Here is a 16,601-nt window from a genome sequence, read left to right on the forward strand (position 1 = left end):
ATGGCCAAGAGACATATAAAAAAATGTTCGAGGTCACTAATCATCAGAGAAATGCAAAGTAAAAACCTCAATGAGGTATCACTTCACACTTGTCAGAATAGCTATCATCAACAAATCAACAAATGACATGTGTTGGTGAGGATATGGAGAAAGGGGAATCCTGGTACACTGCTGCTGGGAATGCAGACTGGTGCAGCCACTATGGAGAACAGTATGGAGGTTCCTCAAAAAATTAAAAATGGAGCTGCCTTTTGACCCAGTGATCTTACTTCTAAGAATATACCCTAAGAATCCTGAAACATTAATCAGAAAGCATATATGTACTCCTATGTTCATAGCAGCACAATTTACATTAGCTAAGATCTGGAAACAGCCCAAGTGTCCATCAGTAGATGAGTGGATAAAAAAGCTGTGGGGCATTTACACCATGGAATACTATGCAGCTGTAAAAAAAAGAGGCTCTTATCTTTTGGGACAGTATGGATAGACCTGGAGAATATTATGCTCAGCAAAATAAGCCAGGCAGAGAAAGACAAATATCACATGGTCTCACTTATTTGTAGAATGTAAAGAACATAATAAACTGATGAACAAAATAGATTTAGTTACATAGAAGCATGGAATAGACCGACGAATATCAAAGGGAGGGCAGAGGGGGGGGGTGAGGGGGAGAAATTAATGAAAGAATTTATATGCATATATGCATAACCCATGGACACAGACAATAGTGTGGTGAAAGCCTGGGGCAGCAGGTGTGTGCTGGGACAAAGGGGTCAATGGGTGAAAAAAGGTGACATCTGTAATACTTTCAACAATAAAGGTAAACTAAAAAGAACTAAAACACAAAACAATAAAATACATAGAAAAGGACATAGGCACTAAACTTCTCTACTTCTGTCTTACTGCGGTTTTTGTGAATTTGATTCCAAGGGCAAGGGAAACAGAAACAAAAAAATAAACAAATAGGACTACATAATAATAAATTTTTTTTGCAAAACAAAGGAAACCACCAACAAACCAAATGGGAAAGACATTTTCAAATGATATTTATAATAAGAGATTAACATCCAAAATACATAAAGTACTCATACAAATCAACAACAAAAACAACAACTGATAAAAATATGGGCAGAGGATCTGAATAAACACCTTTCCGAGGAAGACATACATATGGTCAACAGTCACATGAAAAGATGATCAATATCACTAATTATTAGGAAAATGCAAATCAAAACCCCACTGAGTTATCACCTCATATGGGTTAAAATGGCTCTTATAAAAAATATAAAAAATTGTGAGTGTTGGAAAGGATGTGAAGCAAAGGAAAATCTCACACATTGTTGGTGGAATTAAAAATTAGTGCACTCTGTAAATAGTATGGAAGGTTCTCAAAAATTTTTTAATAGAAATATTGTATGATCCAGCAATTCCTCTTCAAAATATGAAAACACTAATTGGAAAATATATGAGTATCCTCATGTTAATTGTTTACAATAGCCAAGTTATGGAAACCACCTAAGTTTCCATCAATGGATGAGTGGATAAGGAAGACGTATATATACAATGGAATACTACTCAGTCAAAAAAAATGAAATATTGCCATTTGCAACAACATGGATAGATATTGAGAGTATTATGCTAAGTGAAATAAGTCAGGTTTAAAAAGTAAAAAACTTTGATTTCACTAGTGAAATATAAAGTAAAAAAGTAACAAATGAACAAAAACAAAAACAAACTCACAGATACAGACACCAAATTGGTGGTTACCAGAGGGGAAGGGGCTGATGTGAGGTGAAATGGGTAAAGAGGGTCAAGTTTATGGTGATGGATGGAAATTAAACTTTTGGTGGTTAGCATGCAATAGGTAACACTGGCATCAAATTAAGTTATTGTACAGTTGTAACATATGTAATATTATTAACCAATGTTACCTAAGTAAAAAAAGAGCAAAACACAACTTTCTATAATATTTTTCTCCTCAGAAATATATATATTATTCGATATTAGTAAGTGAATACTTACTAAAGTTTTCTTAATGTTAGACTGTATATACAAACCACATAAATGCTTAGTAAATTGTGATGAAATGGAGGTAAACATTCAATTCTTCTGTCTACTCTAAGAATAAACAGGGATTTCCAAATTTACTTCAAAACTCAAAATAACTTAAATAAATTTCCTCCTCTTCACCTTATGTTTTTCATTATCATTCTTTTGTTTCTTCTAGTTTTGAGTTTATTTTTTAAATAATTTTAATTTCTAATTCATTCCTGATTTCTGTTGTTTCAATTTCTGAGTTCTTATTTTTATTTATGTTGTTACTTCATATTTTCTATAATTTTATTAACTTATTTTAGTTCATTTTGAGATATTAATTTATAATTTTCATCTGCTTTGTGGGCATGTCTTTTGGCATATATTTTTAACCTTTTGGTTCTTATTCTGTTCATTACTCTCTCTCTCATCTATGCTTACAAAATTTTGTATAAATTCAAGTACAATACTTTTGTTCATTGTAACACAGCTTTGGGTAGAGAAGGAGGGTTAAGAAAGCTTTTTTAGCTTAATGACTCTAGATCTCCTTATGTGGTTTTCACAAAGTATTAAAAAGATACGTCTTTCTTTCTGATAGCTCCGGCTTCTGTTTCCCAATTCCATTTTTATCTGGATCCTTTTCTCTCTTGCTCAGTTTTTGGAATTCTATTCTAAGCAGGTTTTTACTCAATATGAGGCTCTTCATAAAAGGGAGTTTCAGATGGTTATTTTCAAGAATTTGTAGGGCAGAGTGTTCCAACCCCTTCAACATGTCTTAGGATCCCTTTACTCATCTGCCAATTGAAAACATTCCTAGGCTCAGCTGCTAGTCTCAAATTGGTCTAGTGTAATTTGCAGTACATGTTGGCTATTTTAGGACTTTTGTGTTTTCATATCTGTTTAGAAGCTCTGTTGCTTCCCTCCTCACAGATGCTGATAACGTATGCATCAATGTACTTGTAGGTGATTTGTTCCCCCAACTTGAATTTTAGGATTTGTGGGGGATGCCTTGTTTTCTAATTTTGTTTTAGGTATCACCTGTATGGTTTTTTATTTTTATTGTTATTATTTTTTATTGTTTACCATTCTAGTTGTTCTGTCTGTTTTTATGGGTGTCTTTAGCAAATGATTAAAAACTTTGCTGCTACTGCCATTGTCTTCCCAGAGTCACACAAACATTTTAATTTTTACATAAAATTTTATGACAAGTTAATTTTGGGGCATAAAACTTAAGTTTAAAAAACTGGGGGAAATGAAACAAAAAAAAAGGCCAGAAAATGCCATCTTTGAAGAAAGAACAACAACGTTGTAACAAATACATAGGAACTCAATGCATGGCATATATTAGAATGTACAACTTTGCCCATTATGTAACTCTTAGCAAGTAATTCCTCCCATAAGTGTTTTATTTTGTGTCCATCTCTGTTTCTGAGGCATATTCTATTGTGTTTAAAAATATTATTCCAATTAATATATAAGTTTTGCAGCTAATTTTAATTGTATCTACAGTATTTATTCTATATACGAATATTCTAAGTTTTGGTGTAATTAAATTTATAGCTATTCTTTCACATTAAGTTGTCTTCATATTTTTGGTGTAGAGTAATACAAATATGGATAAAATATATATGCTTACCACATAATTTTCAATAAGACATTCCATAAATATATTAAGGATGTATATTCTAGATCACTGAGTTGAGGTCTTGGGCCTATTCATGTACCTTGAAAAATAGATATTTCTCATTCTGAGTGCTTTCTTTTTGGATATTTTGGACTAGTAATTTATCTGTCATGGTTTTCTTATATAAAAAATAAGATCAACATTAATTACTTTATTTAATCTTGAAAACAATTAAAAATAATCAAAATTTATGTTTATTAACAAAGGTAATATAGATACTTGGTGATAAAACTGAAGAGAAAATGTGAGTGAAAATTTAATCAAAAGAAGTACAGACTAGTTTTTTTACAAGTGTATTACTTTGATTAGCCTTCTATTAGCTAATCATTTCTTCTTATTAGCCAGAATTTCATGGTTGACATTCTAGAAGTTTCTATAACTCCTTGTAGTTTTTTTCTCTCTAATAATATGACTAGCTTGAGTCCTTTTCACTAAGAAGTTAGTTTTAAATAACTTGCTTTTCTGTTTTTGGTTTATTCAGTTGTGTGATTTATATTGTGTTGTGAACAGTTTCCCAGAAAGAAAATATTTGCTGAGCCTCCATTTACACTTAGCACTTATGGAATTACAAAAAAGATTCTCACCATGAGTTGAACAGTATCACAATTCAGGATGCAGACTGATTTTTCAGAGACCCTGGGAATTTTCTCCTTATGTCCCTTACTTCCTCATCTCCTCCAAATATCTCTCACCTCATATTGGATGATTTCTAAAATGACAGAATACAAATGTTCCTAGAAAAGAGAGTTCATTACCTCAAACTCACACTCAGTGTCATATCAATTGAACTTCCTAATGGTGGCCAAGTTAATTGCATGTGCCATGAGATCAACTGGGAAGAAATAGGATATGGAATTAGATCTTCTCACTAGGCAGAGGTAGGTACTTGGGATCAGATTCAAACTTAAGCATTGGAGAGAAGTCCTACATGGAATACACGCACCATATCTGATTGGCATGGCAATAGGTAGTCATTTACACAAATAGCATAAGAGGGTCTAATGGGATGAAGTGGCAGGCTTCCCAAAATAAGTTAGAGTACAATTCCATTAAATCAAAGAGCAGATGTCATTCAAAACACAGTCAAGCAGACTTACTTTATCATCAGGAAATAGGTCACCTGATATCAAGGCAGACTTGATATTTTGAAAAGATTACCAAGATTTCCTAGACTCAAGCACAGGGAACAAGATAGACATTCAGTTACCAAATCTAGGCGAAAATGGAAATGGGTCTTGGGAAAAATGCAAGAAACCAAATGGAAAATAAAATACAGGGAACACAGACTCCCATGTCTATAGTGGTTAGGTAGATAACACAAATGTGTAAATGAGCTGACGTCTATGATGCTAGTTCAAAGGGAATTAGAAATTAAGTCTTATGTGAAGACTTTTACATTAAAAAAAATTTTTTTTAATTGCCACACCAACATAATATGTGTGCTGGCCAAATTCAGCCCTCAGGTTACCAGTTCATGGACCCTTGGTAAATGACTAATATCACAGGTGTTCCTTAAAGAAAGTTTTGATGACAGTAGGGAGAGAACACAGTAATGAGCACTGGGTAATCAAAAGGACAGAAAAAGAATAAGCTAGAACACAAGTTTCACCAACTTCACAAATTTGCCACAGGCCAACCATTGCATTAAGGAGCTTAGTCTAGGTCAGAAAATAAAATACATACAGAGAAAATAACTCAATTATTTGCAAAGCAGCATATCAGCAAGTGCAAATTAATTGGTGCTAAGGGGATGCTGAGTATGTTTTTTATGAGAGTTAGGTGAGATTAGTTTGATAAACTATGTACGTGGGTAAGTTTTGAGGTCAGTTTTCAAGGAAATAATAAGCACACTGAAAGAAATATTGATGGAGAATTGGTAGCAAGAAAAATAAGTTATTTAAAGACACAAAAAAGAAACACACTTTGGAGTAGAAAGAGTCTTGAACAGGGAGTCAAAAGGAACTGAACTCTAGGCTTAGTTTGGCTACCAACTCTCTGTGTGGTCTTGGGTAAGTCAGTGTCCCTCTCTAAGTCTCCATTCCCCATCTGGAGTTCAATCAAACTGAGACTCATAAGTGCAAATTCCTACAATGGCCATGTAGCTAAATGAATGAAAGGCAGGTGGGGACCTATGTAAATAAAGCATGTATGCCTGTTTAAACAGTCAGAAATAATGGAGCAACAGTTCTTTGTGACCAAGTGGCTACGCAGATTCACTATTCTATTGTTTTCTATAAAATCCAATGATTCTATTTTTTATGTGAAATCTTTCAATTTTTGTTGATGAAGAATTTACACTAAAACAACATGAAGACCAAATAAAATATTTCTTCAGGTCATATTCTGCCTGTCAATTACTAGTTTGCAATCTCTGGACTTATAGACTCCAAGGTTCCTTTCAGCTATTTGTGTTTATGGATTTTTGACAGTAAAGTTTAGATTCAGTAAAATAGAGGCAAATAGTGTAAGTTTTGGGGCATTGTCGCATAGCAAAATGGCTAAAGAGTATGGATGTTGGAATTGGATAACTTACTTTTGTCTAAAAAGTGTGTGATCTTGAGCAAGTTACATAACCTCTCTGAACTTTAGTTTCAGCTTCTGTAAAACAGTAATAAAACAGTAATTATAGTGCTGTGAAGATTGAGATGTTACATGTAAGTCACTTAAAAGAGTACCTGATGCTACACCAAATGGACATAATTGATATTTACAGAGCCTTTCATCCCAGAACATCAGATTATACATTCTTCTCCAGTGCACATGGAACAGTCTCAAGGAGAGACCATGTGTTGGGTCACAAAAGTAGCATCAACAAATTCAAGAAGATAGAAATTATACTAAGCATATTCTCTGAACACGATGCTTTGAAATTAGAAATCAACTGCAAAGGGAAGCAAAGAAACCCACAAGTCCATGGAAATTTAAAAACATATTACTAAAAAATGACTGGGTCAAAGAAGAAATAAAAGATGATATCAAAAGATATATAGAGACAAATGAGAATAATAATACAACATATCAAAACTTCTGGGCCCTGGCTGGTTTTGCTCAGTAGTTGGAGCATTGGCCTGTGGACTGAAGTGTCCCAGGCTTGATTCTGGCCAAGGGCAGGTACCTGGGTTGCTCGATCCTCGGCCCCTGTCAGGGCACGTGCGGGAGGCAACCAGTCAATGTGTCTCTCTCATATCGATGTTTCTCTCTCTCTCTCCTTTCCACTCTTTCTGAAAAGCAATGGAAAAAATATCCTCAGGTGAGGACTGAAAAAAAAACAAATTTCTGTGATGCAGCAAAAGCAGTTATAAGAGGAAAGTTTACATCATTACAGGCCTATCTCAAGAAACAAGAGAAATCCCAAGTAAACAACCTAACATCACATCTTAGAGAACTAGAAAAAGAACAGAAGCAACCCAAAGTCAGCAGAAGAAAGGAAATCATAAAAATTTGAGCAGAATTGATTGAAACAGAGAACAAAATGACTACAAAAAATTAATGAAACAAAGATCTGGTTCTTTGAAAAGATTAATAAAATTAACAAACCCTTGGCTAGACTCACTAAGGAAAAAAAAGAAAAGGCCTATATAAACAAATCAGAAATGAGAGAGAAGTCACCACAGACATCACAGATCTACAAAGGATCACACTAGAATATTATGAGAGACTATATGCCACCAAATTCAATAACCTAGAAGAAATGGATAAATTCCTATAAATATATAACCATCCTAGACTAAATCATGAAGAATTGGAAAATCTAAATAGACCGATCAACAGTGAGGAAATTGAAACAACCATCAACAACCTCCCAAAAAGTGAAAGTCCAGGACCAGCTGGCTTTACCAGTGAATTCTATCAAACGTTCAAAGATTTAAAAGTTATCCTCAAACTCTTCCAAAAAATTGAAGAGCAATACTTCCTAACACATTTTATAAGGCCACTATAACCCCAATACCAAAACCTAGCAAGGATAACACAAAAAAGAAAACTACAGACCAATATCTTTGATGAATACAAATGCAAAAGTCCTAAACAAAATACTAGCAAATCGAATACAGCAGTACATCAGAAAAATAATACATCACAATCAATGGGGTTCATTCTGGGAGCACAAGGATGGTTCAACATACACAAATCAATCAATGTAATACACCACATTAACTAAAGAAAGGATAAAAATCATATGATCTTATCAATAGATGCAGAAAAAGCATTTGATAAGATACAACATCCATTTATGATTAAAATACAATGGTACCTCAGTTTTCAAAGGTCTCCATTCACAAACATTTTGGTTTACAAATGCCATAAACCCAGAAGTAAGTGCTTCGGTTTTCAAACACGCCTCGGAAGTCGAACATGACACATGGCTTCTGCTGAGTGCAAGATCCTGAGGCCTAGCTGTCGGCTGTTGATCTCTCAGTTTTTGAATGTTTCAGAACTCTGTCTTCCAAAACTGATTACATTTGAAAATCAAGGTACCACTGTACTCAATAAAATAAGAATAGAAGGAAAGTCTCTTAACATAATAAAAGCCATATATGATAAACCCTCAGCCAATATCATAGTCAATGGTGAAAAACTGAAAGCTTTTCTTCTAAGGTCAGGAACAAGACAAGGCTGTCCACTCTCATCACTCTTATTCAAAATAGTCCTGGAAGTCCTAGCTAGAACAATAAGGAAGAAAAAGAAATAAAAGGCATCCAAATAGGGAAGGAAGAAATAAAACTGTCACTTTTTGTGGGTGACACGATTCTGTATATAAAAAACCCTACAGATTCCACCAAAAAAACTATTAAAAACAATAAACAAATGCAGTAAAGTTGCAGGATACACAATTAATGTATAAAAATCCATTGCCTTCCTGTATACTGACAACAAAACTTCAGAAAAAGAAATGAAAAAATAATTTCATTTGCAATTACAACCAAAAGAATAAAATACCTAGTAATAAACTTAACAAAGTACATCAATAATTACATTACGTGTGGGAGATCCAAGATGGTGGTGGAGTAGATGGAAGTAGCACTTACCTCTTCCCAGGTGCAAGTTAAAATCATAACTAAATTATAGAACAATAAATCTAAACCAACTGAAGACTGGCTGAACATAAGTCTTATAACCAAGGACATGGAGAAGAAGTCATCTCAAGACTGTTAAGAAGGATGGAGAATTGGAAAAGGTTGGCTCCACACCCAAGTGTGGCAGTTGAGAATATGGAGAGTTATCTCAGCTGAAAAGGTCTCCACTGACAAGCTAGGGGTGTCAACCCCATGCCAGGTTCCCCAGCCCAGAGCACCAGAGCTGGGAAGAGGACCACATAACATCTGGCTGTGCAAATCAGTGGGGACTCTGTCCACCAGGGAGACAAAAGAGTCTGCTAGAAACTCAGGTGCCCTCTTAAAGTACCAGTGCACAAAATCATATTATCAGCTATTTATCCTGGGCTCTGGCAGAGAAATGGTGACTCAGGGTGGACAAGAGTCATACAAAAAGAGAGTGGGTTGTGTGACTTTGGGGAGAAGTCTAGAAATACAGCTGCCATTTTTCATGAGCTGAGTCCCTCTCCCACATACACACAGACACCATATTTCTTCAGTCAAACACTCCCCTTTATACAGCATCAGCCTTGGGATATCTACTGGCCCCACACTCCTGACTCCTTGTGACCCCACCATGCTGAGGAATCAGCTACTATGGGCAGACTGGGCTCACTGCAGCCTTTCTTGGAAGGCTCTCAAGGAGGTCCCAGCATATACTTACCTGGCAGGGGAGATACCATGATCACGAAGGAGGTCCAGGCAGACTCAGGGGTTTCAGAGATGCACAGAGAGAGAGCAAGTTGTGTGGCTCTAAGATGAGAGACATTTTTTGTCCCACATAACCCAACCAACACCACCATTCCTATGCAAAGTCTTTCTTCCACATGTCAAAATCTTAATTTGTTTTAGGCTGATGAACTCTACTGTCCTTACCTTGATGACTTCCTGAGACCCTGCTTCAGCACAGAGTTTCACAGGACCCAGGAGGGTGGCAGTTGATTTTGGTGTTCCCTGAGACTTTGGCAGAGTGGTCTCAGACCCAGCACTGGCACTGAGTTTAAATTTGTATTAACCAGGAGAATATCACTCATCCCTACCAATTGAGTCAGTGAGAACCTGCATCACACAAATCTCCTACTGGCAGAGGCTTTTTTAGTAACTGAGCCTAACAGGTAGTTGGCAGGCACAGGCAGATCTCAGGGTGCCTCGAGCCTTTTGCTGGCCTTCCCCAGGCTTGGTTGGTACTGATGGAAGCTAGCCTCAGGAGGCAGCTTGGCCCATCTCATGTGCACCCAAGCCCAGAAGAAGAAGAAACTAACCATGTATCACTTTGTAGCTCTTAACAGGTAGCCCAGGGCAAGTTGCAAGCAGTGTCAGACATTGACCTGCATAGGAATCCCTCCCAAGAGGCTCCAAAACAAATATACACCCTGTGAGAGGCTTCAGACAACATCAGAGAAGGACCCAATTAGCTCTACAAGCAGTACACCCAAAATAAGATCTCAGTAGATGCCAGACACTGCTGGGGCAAATTCCACTTTGTGGGGTCAAACCCTGCACAGCAGCTCATACACTGTGGAATGAGTCAATCCTCAACAGTCAAATAGCCTGAGCGTCAACAAGCCCATGAATGGACCAACAGCCGTCAAGTGTCAACAACATCAGAAGGGTCACATAATATACACAAGAGACATACCTGGAGCACCTGCCTTGTGTGATCAGAGGTACTGCACTACTGAGCTCCACAAGACATCTACTCCATAAGGCCATTATACCAAGTCTTGGAGACATTGCAGATCTATGTAATAAACAAAAACAAACACAGAGAGGCAGCCAAAATGGGGAGACAAAGAAAGATGGCCCAAATGAAGGAACAGGAGAAACTCCCAGGAAGAAAACCTAAATGAATTGTAGGCAAGCAATTTACCAGATACAGAGTTCAAAACAATGGTTATAAAGATGCTTAAGGAACTTGATAAGAAGGTCAATGAAGAGATAGCAAGCATAAAGAACAACAAATCCATATTTGAAATTAAGTATACATTTTAAAGGATCAAATATAGACTAAATTAATCAGAGAATCAAATCAGCGATTTGGAAGACAAAGTAACAGAAAACCCCCAATTGGAGCAATAAAAAGAAACAAGAATTTTTAAAAATTAGGAGAGTTTAAAGGACCTCTAGGACAACATCAATTGTAACAACATCAACTGTATCATAGGGATACCAGAAGGCAAAGAGAGAGAGCAAGGGATTGATAACTTATTTTAAAAATAATAGAGGAGATAAATGGTGCTGGAAAAATAAAATAAAATATAAAATGAAATAAAATAATAAAATAAAATGAAATAAAATAAAATATAGTGCCTGAAAAACATAAATAAAGAAATAAAAATAATGACTGAAAACTTCCCTAACCTGGTGAAGGGAAAAGACACACAAGTCCAAGAAACACTGAGAGTTCTAAGCAAGATGAACCAAAAAAGGCCCATACCAAGACACATCATAATTAAAATGACAAAGGATAAAGACAAAGAGAGAATCTTAAAAGCAGCAAGAGAAAGAGAGTTACCTACAAGAGAGATCCCATAAGTCTGTCAACTGATTTCTTAAAGCAACATTTCAGGAAAGAAAGGATTGGCACAAAATATTTAAAGTGATTAAAAGCAAAAACCAACAACCAAGACTACTTTATCCAGCAAGGCTAACATTTTTTATTTATTTATTTTTTTAAGGCTAACATTTAAAATTGAAGGCAAAATAGAGAGCTTCCCTGAGAAGGAAAAGCTAAAGGAGTTAATTACAAACAAACCAGTATTACAAAAAATGTTAAAGGGCTTTCTTTAAGAGAAGATTAAAAAAATAGGAACATAGATATGTACAATAAAATATCAATAACTATATACTTATCAATAATCACTTTAAATGTAAGTAGATTAAATGCTCCAATCAAAATATATAGGGTAGCTGAATGGATAATATAATAAGACCCAGGTATATACAGTTTACAAGAGACTCATTTCAGATCAAAAGATACACACAGACTGAAAGTAAGGGTATGGAAAAAGATATTTCATGCAAAGAAAAAATAAAAAAAACCTGCGGGTAATTACTTATATCAGAAAAATAGACTTTGTAAAGCAGGCAATAATAAAAGAAGGACACTATATAATGTTAAAGGGAACACTTCAATAAGAGGATATAACCCTTGTAAACGTTAATGCATCCAACATATGAGCACCTAAATATATAAAGCAAATACTGATAAACATAAAAGAAGACAGTGACAGTAATATAGTCATAACAGAAGATTTTAACCCTGTTTACATCAGAATATAGATCTTCCAGACAACAAAACAAGGAAAAAGCAGCCTTAAATAACATTTTAGAACAGATGGATTTAATTGATATTTTTGGAGCATTTCACTGTAAAGCAGTAGAATATACATTCTTTCCAAGTGCATATGGAACATTTTCAGAGATAGACTACATATTAGGACACAAAAAAGTCTCAATAAATTTAAGAACATTGAAATCATATTAAGCACCTTCTCTGACCTTAATGGTATAAAACAAGAATTCAATTACAAGAAAAAAAATTAAAACATACAAACACATGGAGCCTAAATAACATGTTATTAAACAATGAATGATTTAACAATGATATCAAAGAAGAAACAAAAAAATACCTTGAGAGAAAAAAATAGGAACACAACAACCCAAGAGCTACAGAACACAGCAAAAGCAGTCCTAAGTGGGAAATTCGTAGCATTACAGGTCTATTTCAAGAAACAAGAAAAATATTAAATAAACAATTTAACCTTATACCTAAAAGAACTAGAAAAAGAACAACAAACAAAGTACAAAGTGAGTAGAAGGAAGGAAATAATAAAGATCATAGCAGAAATAAACAAAATAGTGTCTAAGAAAACAATACAAAATATCAATGAAACCAAAAGCAAGGTAAGCAAGTTTAACCAAACTCATCAAGAAAAAAGAGATGACCCAAAAAAGTAAAATGAGAAATGAAAGAAGAGGAGTAACAACTGACACAACAAAAATATAAAATATTGTAAGAAAAAGTTATAAACTATAGGCTAACAAATTGTACAATCTAGATGAAATGGATAAATTCCTAGAAACATACGCTCTTCCAATAATGAATCCAGAAGAAACAGAAAATCTGAACAGACCAATTACATCCAATGCAATTGAAGTAATAATAAAAAAAATTTTTTCAAGTAACAAAAGTCCTAGACTGGGTGGCTTCACAGATGAATTTTACCAAACATTTAAAGAAGAACTAATACCTATCCTTCTCAAACTAGTCCAAAAATTCAAGATGAAGGAAGTCTCCCAAGGTAATTTAAAAATCCAGCATTATCTTAATTCCAAAACCAGATAAAGACACAACAAAAAAAATTATAGGCCCATATCCCTGATGAACACAGATGCAATTATTCCTCAACAAAATATTAATAAACTGAATTCAGCTATACATTAAAAAACTTGGACAATAATGATCAAGTAAAATTTATCCCTGGTAAGCAAGGTTCAGACAATATCCATTGAAATCAATTAATGCGATATATCATATAAACAAAACAAAAAGCAAAAATTATATTATGTCAATAGTTACAGATAAAAGTTTTTTATAAAATCCAGCAACCATTTATGGTAAAATCTCTCAGCAAATTGGGAATAAAGGGAACACACCTCACAATAAGGAAGTCCATATATGACAAACCCACAGCTATCAGACTCAACAGAGAAAAACTAAAAGTGTTTCCTGTAAGATCAGGAACAAGACAGAGGTGTTCATTTTCAACACTCTTATTCAACATAGTACTGGAAGTCCTAGCCACAGAAACCAGACAAGAAAAAGAAATAAAGGCATCCACATTGGAAAAGAAGTAAAACTGTTACTATTTCTAGATGACATAATACTGTATATAGAGGACCTTAAAGATTCCACCAAAAACTACTAGAACTGATCAATAAATTCAGAGAAGCAGCAGAATACAAAATAAATATTCAGGAATTGCCCGGCCGGGCGTGGCTCAGCGGTTGAGCTTCGACCTAGGATCCAGGTGATCAGAGTTCGATTCCCGGTCAGGGCACATGCCCAGGTTGCGGGCTTGATCAATGACTCTCTCATCATTGATGTTTCTATCTCTCTCTCCCTCTCCCTTCCTCTCTCTGAAATCAATAAAGATATATTAATATATATATATATATATATATATATATATATATATATATATATATATATATATATATATATTCAGGAATTGGTTCCCTGTGAGATAGATGGAGTCAGAGTAAGTGGAAATTACACTCACCTCCTCCCAGCCCTAAACTGAAATTACAACCAAATTATAGAACAATTAACCTGAATAACCAAATGAAGACCACCAGAATAGAAACCTTACAACCAAGGATTTACAGAGGAAGCCACATTGAGACTGGTAGGAAGGATGGAGATGCAAAAGGGCTGGGTTCTCTACACATGTGATGCAGCTCAGAATCTAGAGGGATATCTCAGCTACGGATATCCTCCCATGTGGGGTTCTCCAGCCTAGAACAATAGAGGCCAGAAGAGGTGTCCGCATAAACTCTGGTTAAAAATTGGTGGGGATTCTTTTTTTAAAAAAAATTATCTTTATTGTTGAAAGAATTACAGATGTTCCCTTTTTTCCCCCATTGACCCCTTCTACCCTGCACCCACTCCCCACCCCAAGCCTTCACCACACTATTGTCTGTGGAGGAGATTCTGTCTGCCAGGGAGAGAGAGGAGTCTACTAGAAACCTAGGCATCCCCCTTAAAGGGCCAAGGAACAAAATATCCTTGGCAATCACTCACCCTAGGCTCTGGCAGAGGGAGGGCGGCTCCAAGCAGACTACAGACTTGCAAGGACAGACTGGGCAGTGTGGCTCTGGGAAGAGAGCTGAAGGGTCAGCCACCAGGGTCCCTGTGCTGAGTTGCTCTCCTGCACCTCCCACAGACATCATTTTTCCTGGGGAGGACACACCCTGCCAAACCACTTTGGTTTAAGGGGACTGTACAACCTTACCTTTCCAGCTGCCCTGTTATTCTGCCCAAGTTTAAGCCCAGCAGAAGAGTCAGCTGTGAGACTGGTGTATAGACTCTCTAGAAAGGATCTTGAGAGCAGACTCAAAGAGAATCAGAGACAGAATTGTGTGGCTCTGGGCCAGAGGTCATTTCTCCTCCCCAAGCCATGTTGCTGGGACTGCTCTGTCCCCAGGCATCATCAAAGCCCCTCTGTGCACCAGCCCAAAGCTCTCCACTGGAGCAGTTACTGTAGCACCTCCAAGTGCAAGACCCCGAGTGTTCTGCTGGAGCAGTCATAGTAGCCCATTGAAGCCCCATACCAGAGTGCCATGCTTCTGGTGGCCATATGGCAGTACCTTAACGACCCACAAGAGATTCACTAGCCCAATCAAGGGAGATGCATTAGTTCCACCCTCCAGACTTCTGGATGCTGATCTTGTGTTCTGAAGTATTGTCAGCCAACCATGGCCAACCTGGTTCCACCCCCCACCCCCACCCTCATGGAGAAGACTCTCCAGTAGGTCCCATCAGACTCTGGGAAGAACTGAATTGTGAAGCTCTTAGGTGGGGCCATTTTTCCTGCATACATCAGACCATCTGTCCTGGGCACAGCCTTCTTTGCACAAGATCAAAACTTGGTCTGTGTGGACATGATGAACCCTGCTGCCTTCACCCTGATGAATCCCTTGGACCCAGCCCTACCACAAGGTCTGTGAGTATAAGGCTTGTGGCAGCTGATCTTGGTATACACTGAGACGGTTGCTTAGTAGCCTCAAACCCAGCACTGGTGCTGAATTTAAATTTCTATCAATCTGTTGACCATCACTAGTCCCTATCTGGTGACTCACTGAGAGCCTGTCTCAAGGTACTCAAATACCACCAGAGGCTCTTTTAGTAACTATGCCTACCACGCAGCTAAAAGGAGAGGGCAGATCTTAGGGAGCCTTGGGACTTTTGCTGACCTGTCCCACAGGCTTCCTGCTGATGAAAACTGAACTTGGTTTGCAGCTAGGCCCCTCCCATGCACATCCAGGCCCAGCAGAGTCAGCCACACACTTTTGAGTGCTTTGTAGCTCCAAACAAGTAGCCAAGGGCCTGGCATTAGCAGTGCATGATATTGACCAACACTGGATCCACATCGAAGGGCCCCAGAACCAACACAACCAGTGGTTCAGATCACATCAGAGCAGGACCAAAGTAGCTCCACTATGACAGACACAAAAAGATATCTCAGCAAACACCAGATCCTGTTGGGGTAAATTCAGCTTTTTGGTGCCAGAACCTACACAGCAGCTTGTACAGTGTGTTGGGGGTTGATCCTCATAGCCAGATGTAGGAGCAACCCCACTCATGGACAGGCCAACAGCAGTCAAGGTTTAACTACAATAAGAGGGCTCACATAACCCATACAAGGGACATTCTTGGACTACTTAGCTCAGACATCAACTACATAAGACCACCATTGCAAAACTAGGTAATGTACTAGATCTACCTAATACACAGAAACAAACACAGAGAGGGAGCCAAAATGGAGAGACATAGAAACATGCCTCAAATGAAAGAACAGGAGACATCTCCAAAAGGAGAACTAAATAAAATGGAGGCAAGCAAGCTACCAGAGTTCAAAATAATGGTTATAAGAATGAGCAAGGGCTCAGCTGGAGGGGCTCAATTAGTTAAGCATTCTATGCGCTGAAAGGTTGCCAGTTCAATTCCAGTTCAGGGCACATACCCAGGTTGCGGGTTTGATCCCTGGTTGGGGTATGTATGGAAG

Source organism: Miniopterus schreibersii (assembly GCF_964146895.1).
Source record: "Miniopterus schreibersii genome assembly, chromosome: X".
NCBI lineage: Eukaryota > Metazoa > Chordata > Mammalia > Chiroptera > Miniopteridae > Miniopterus > Miniopterus schreibersii.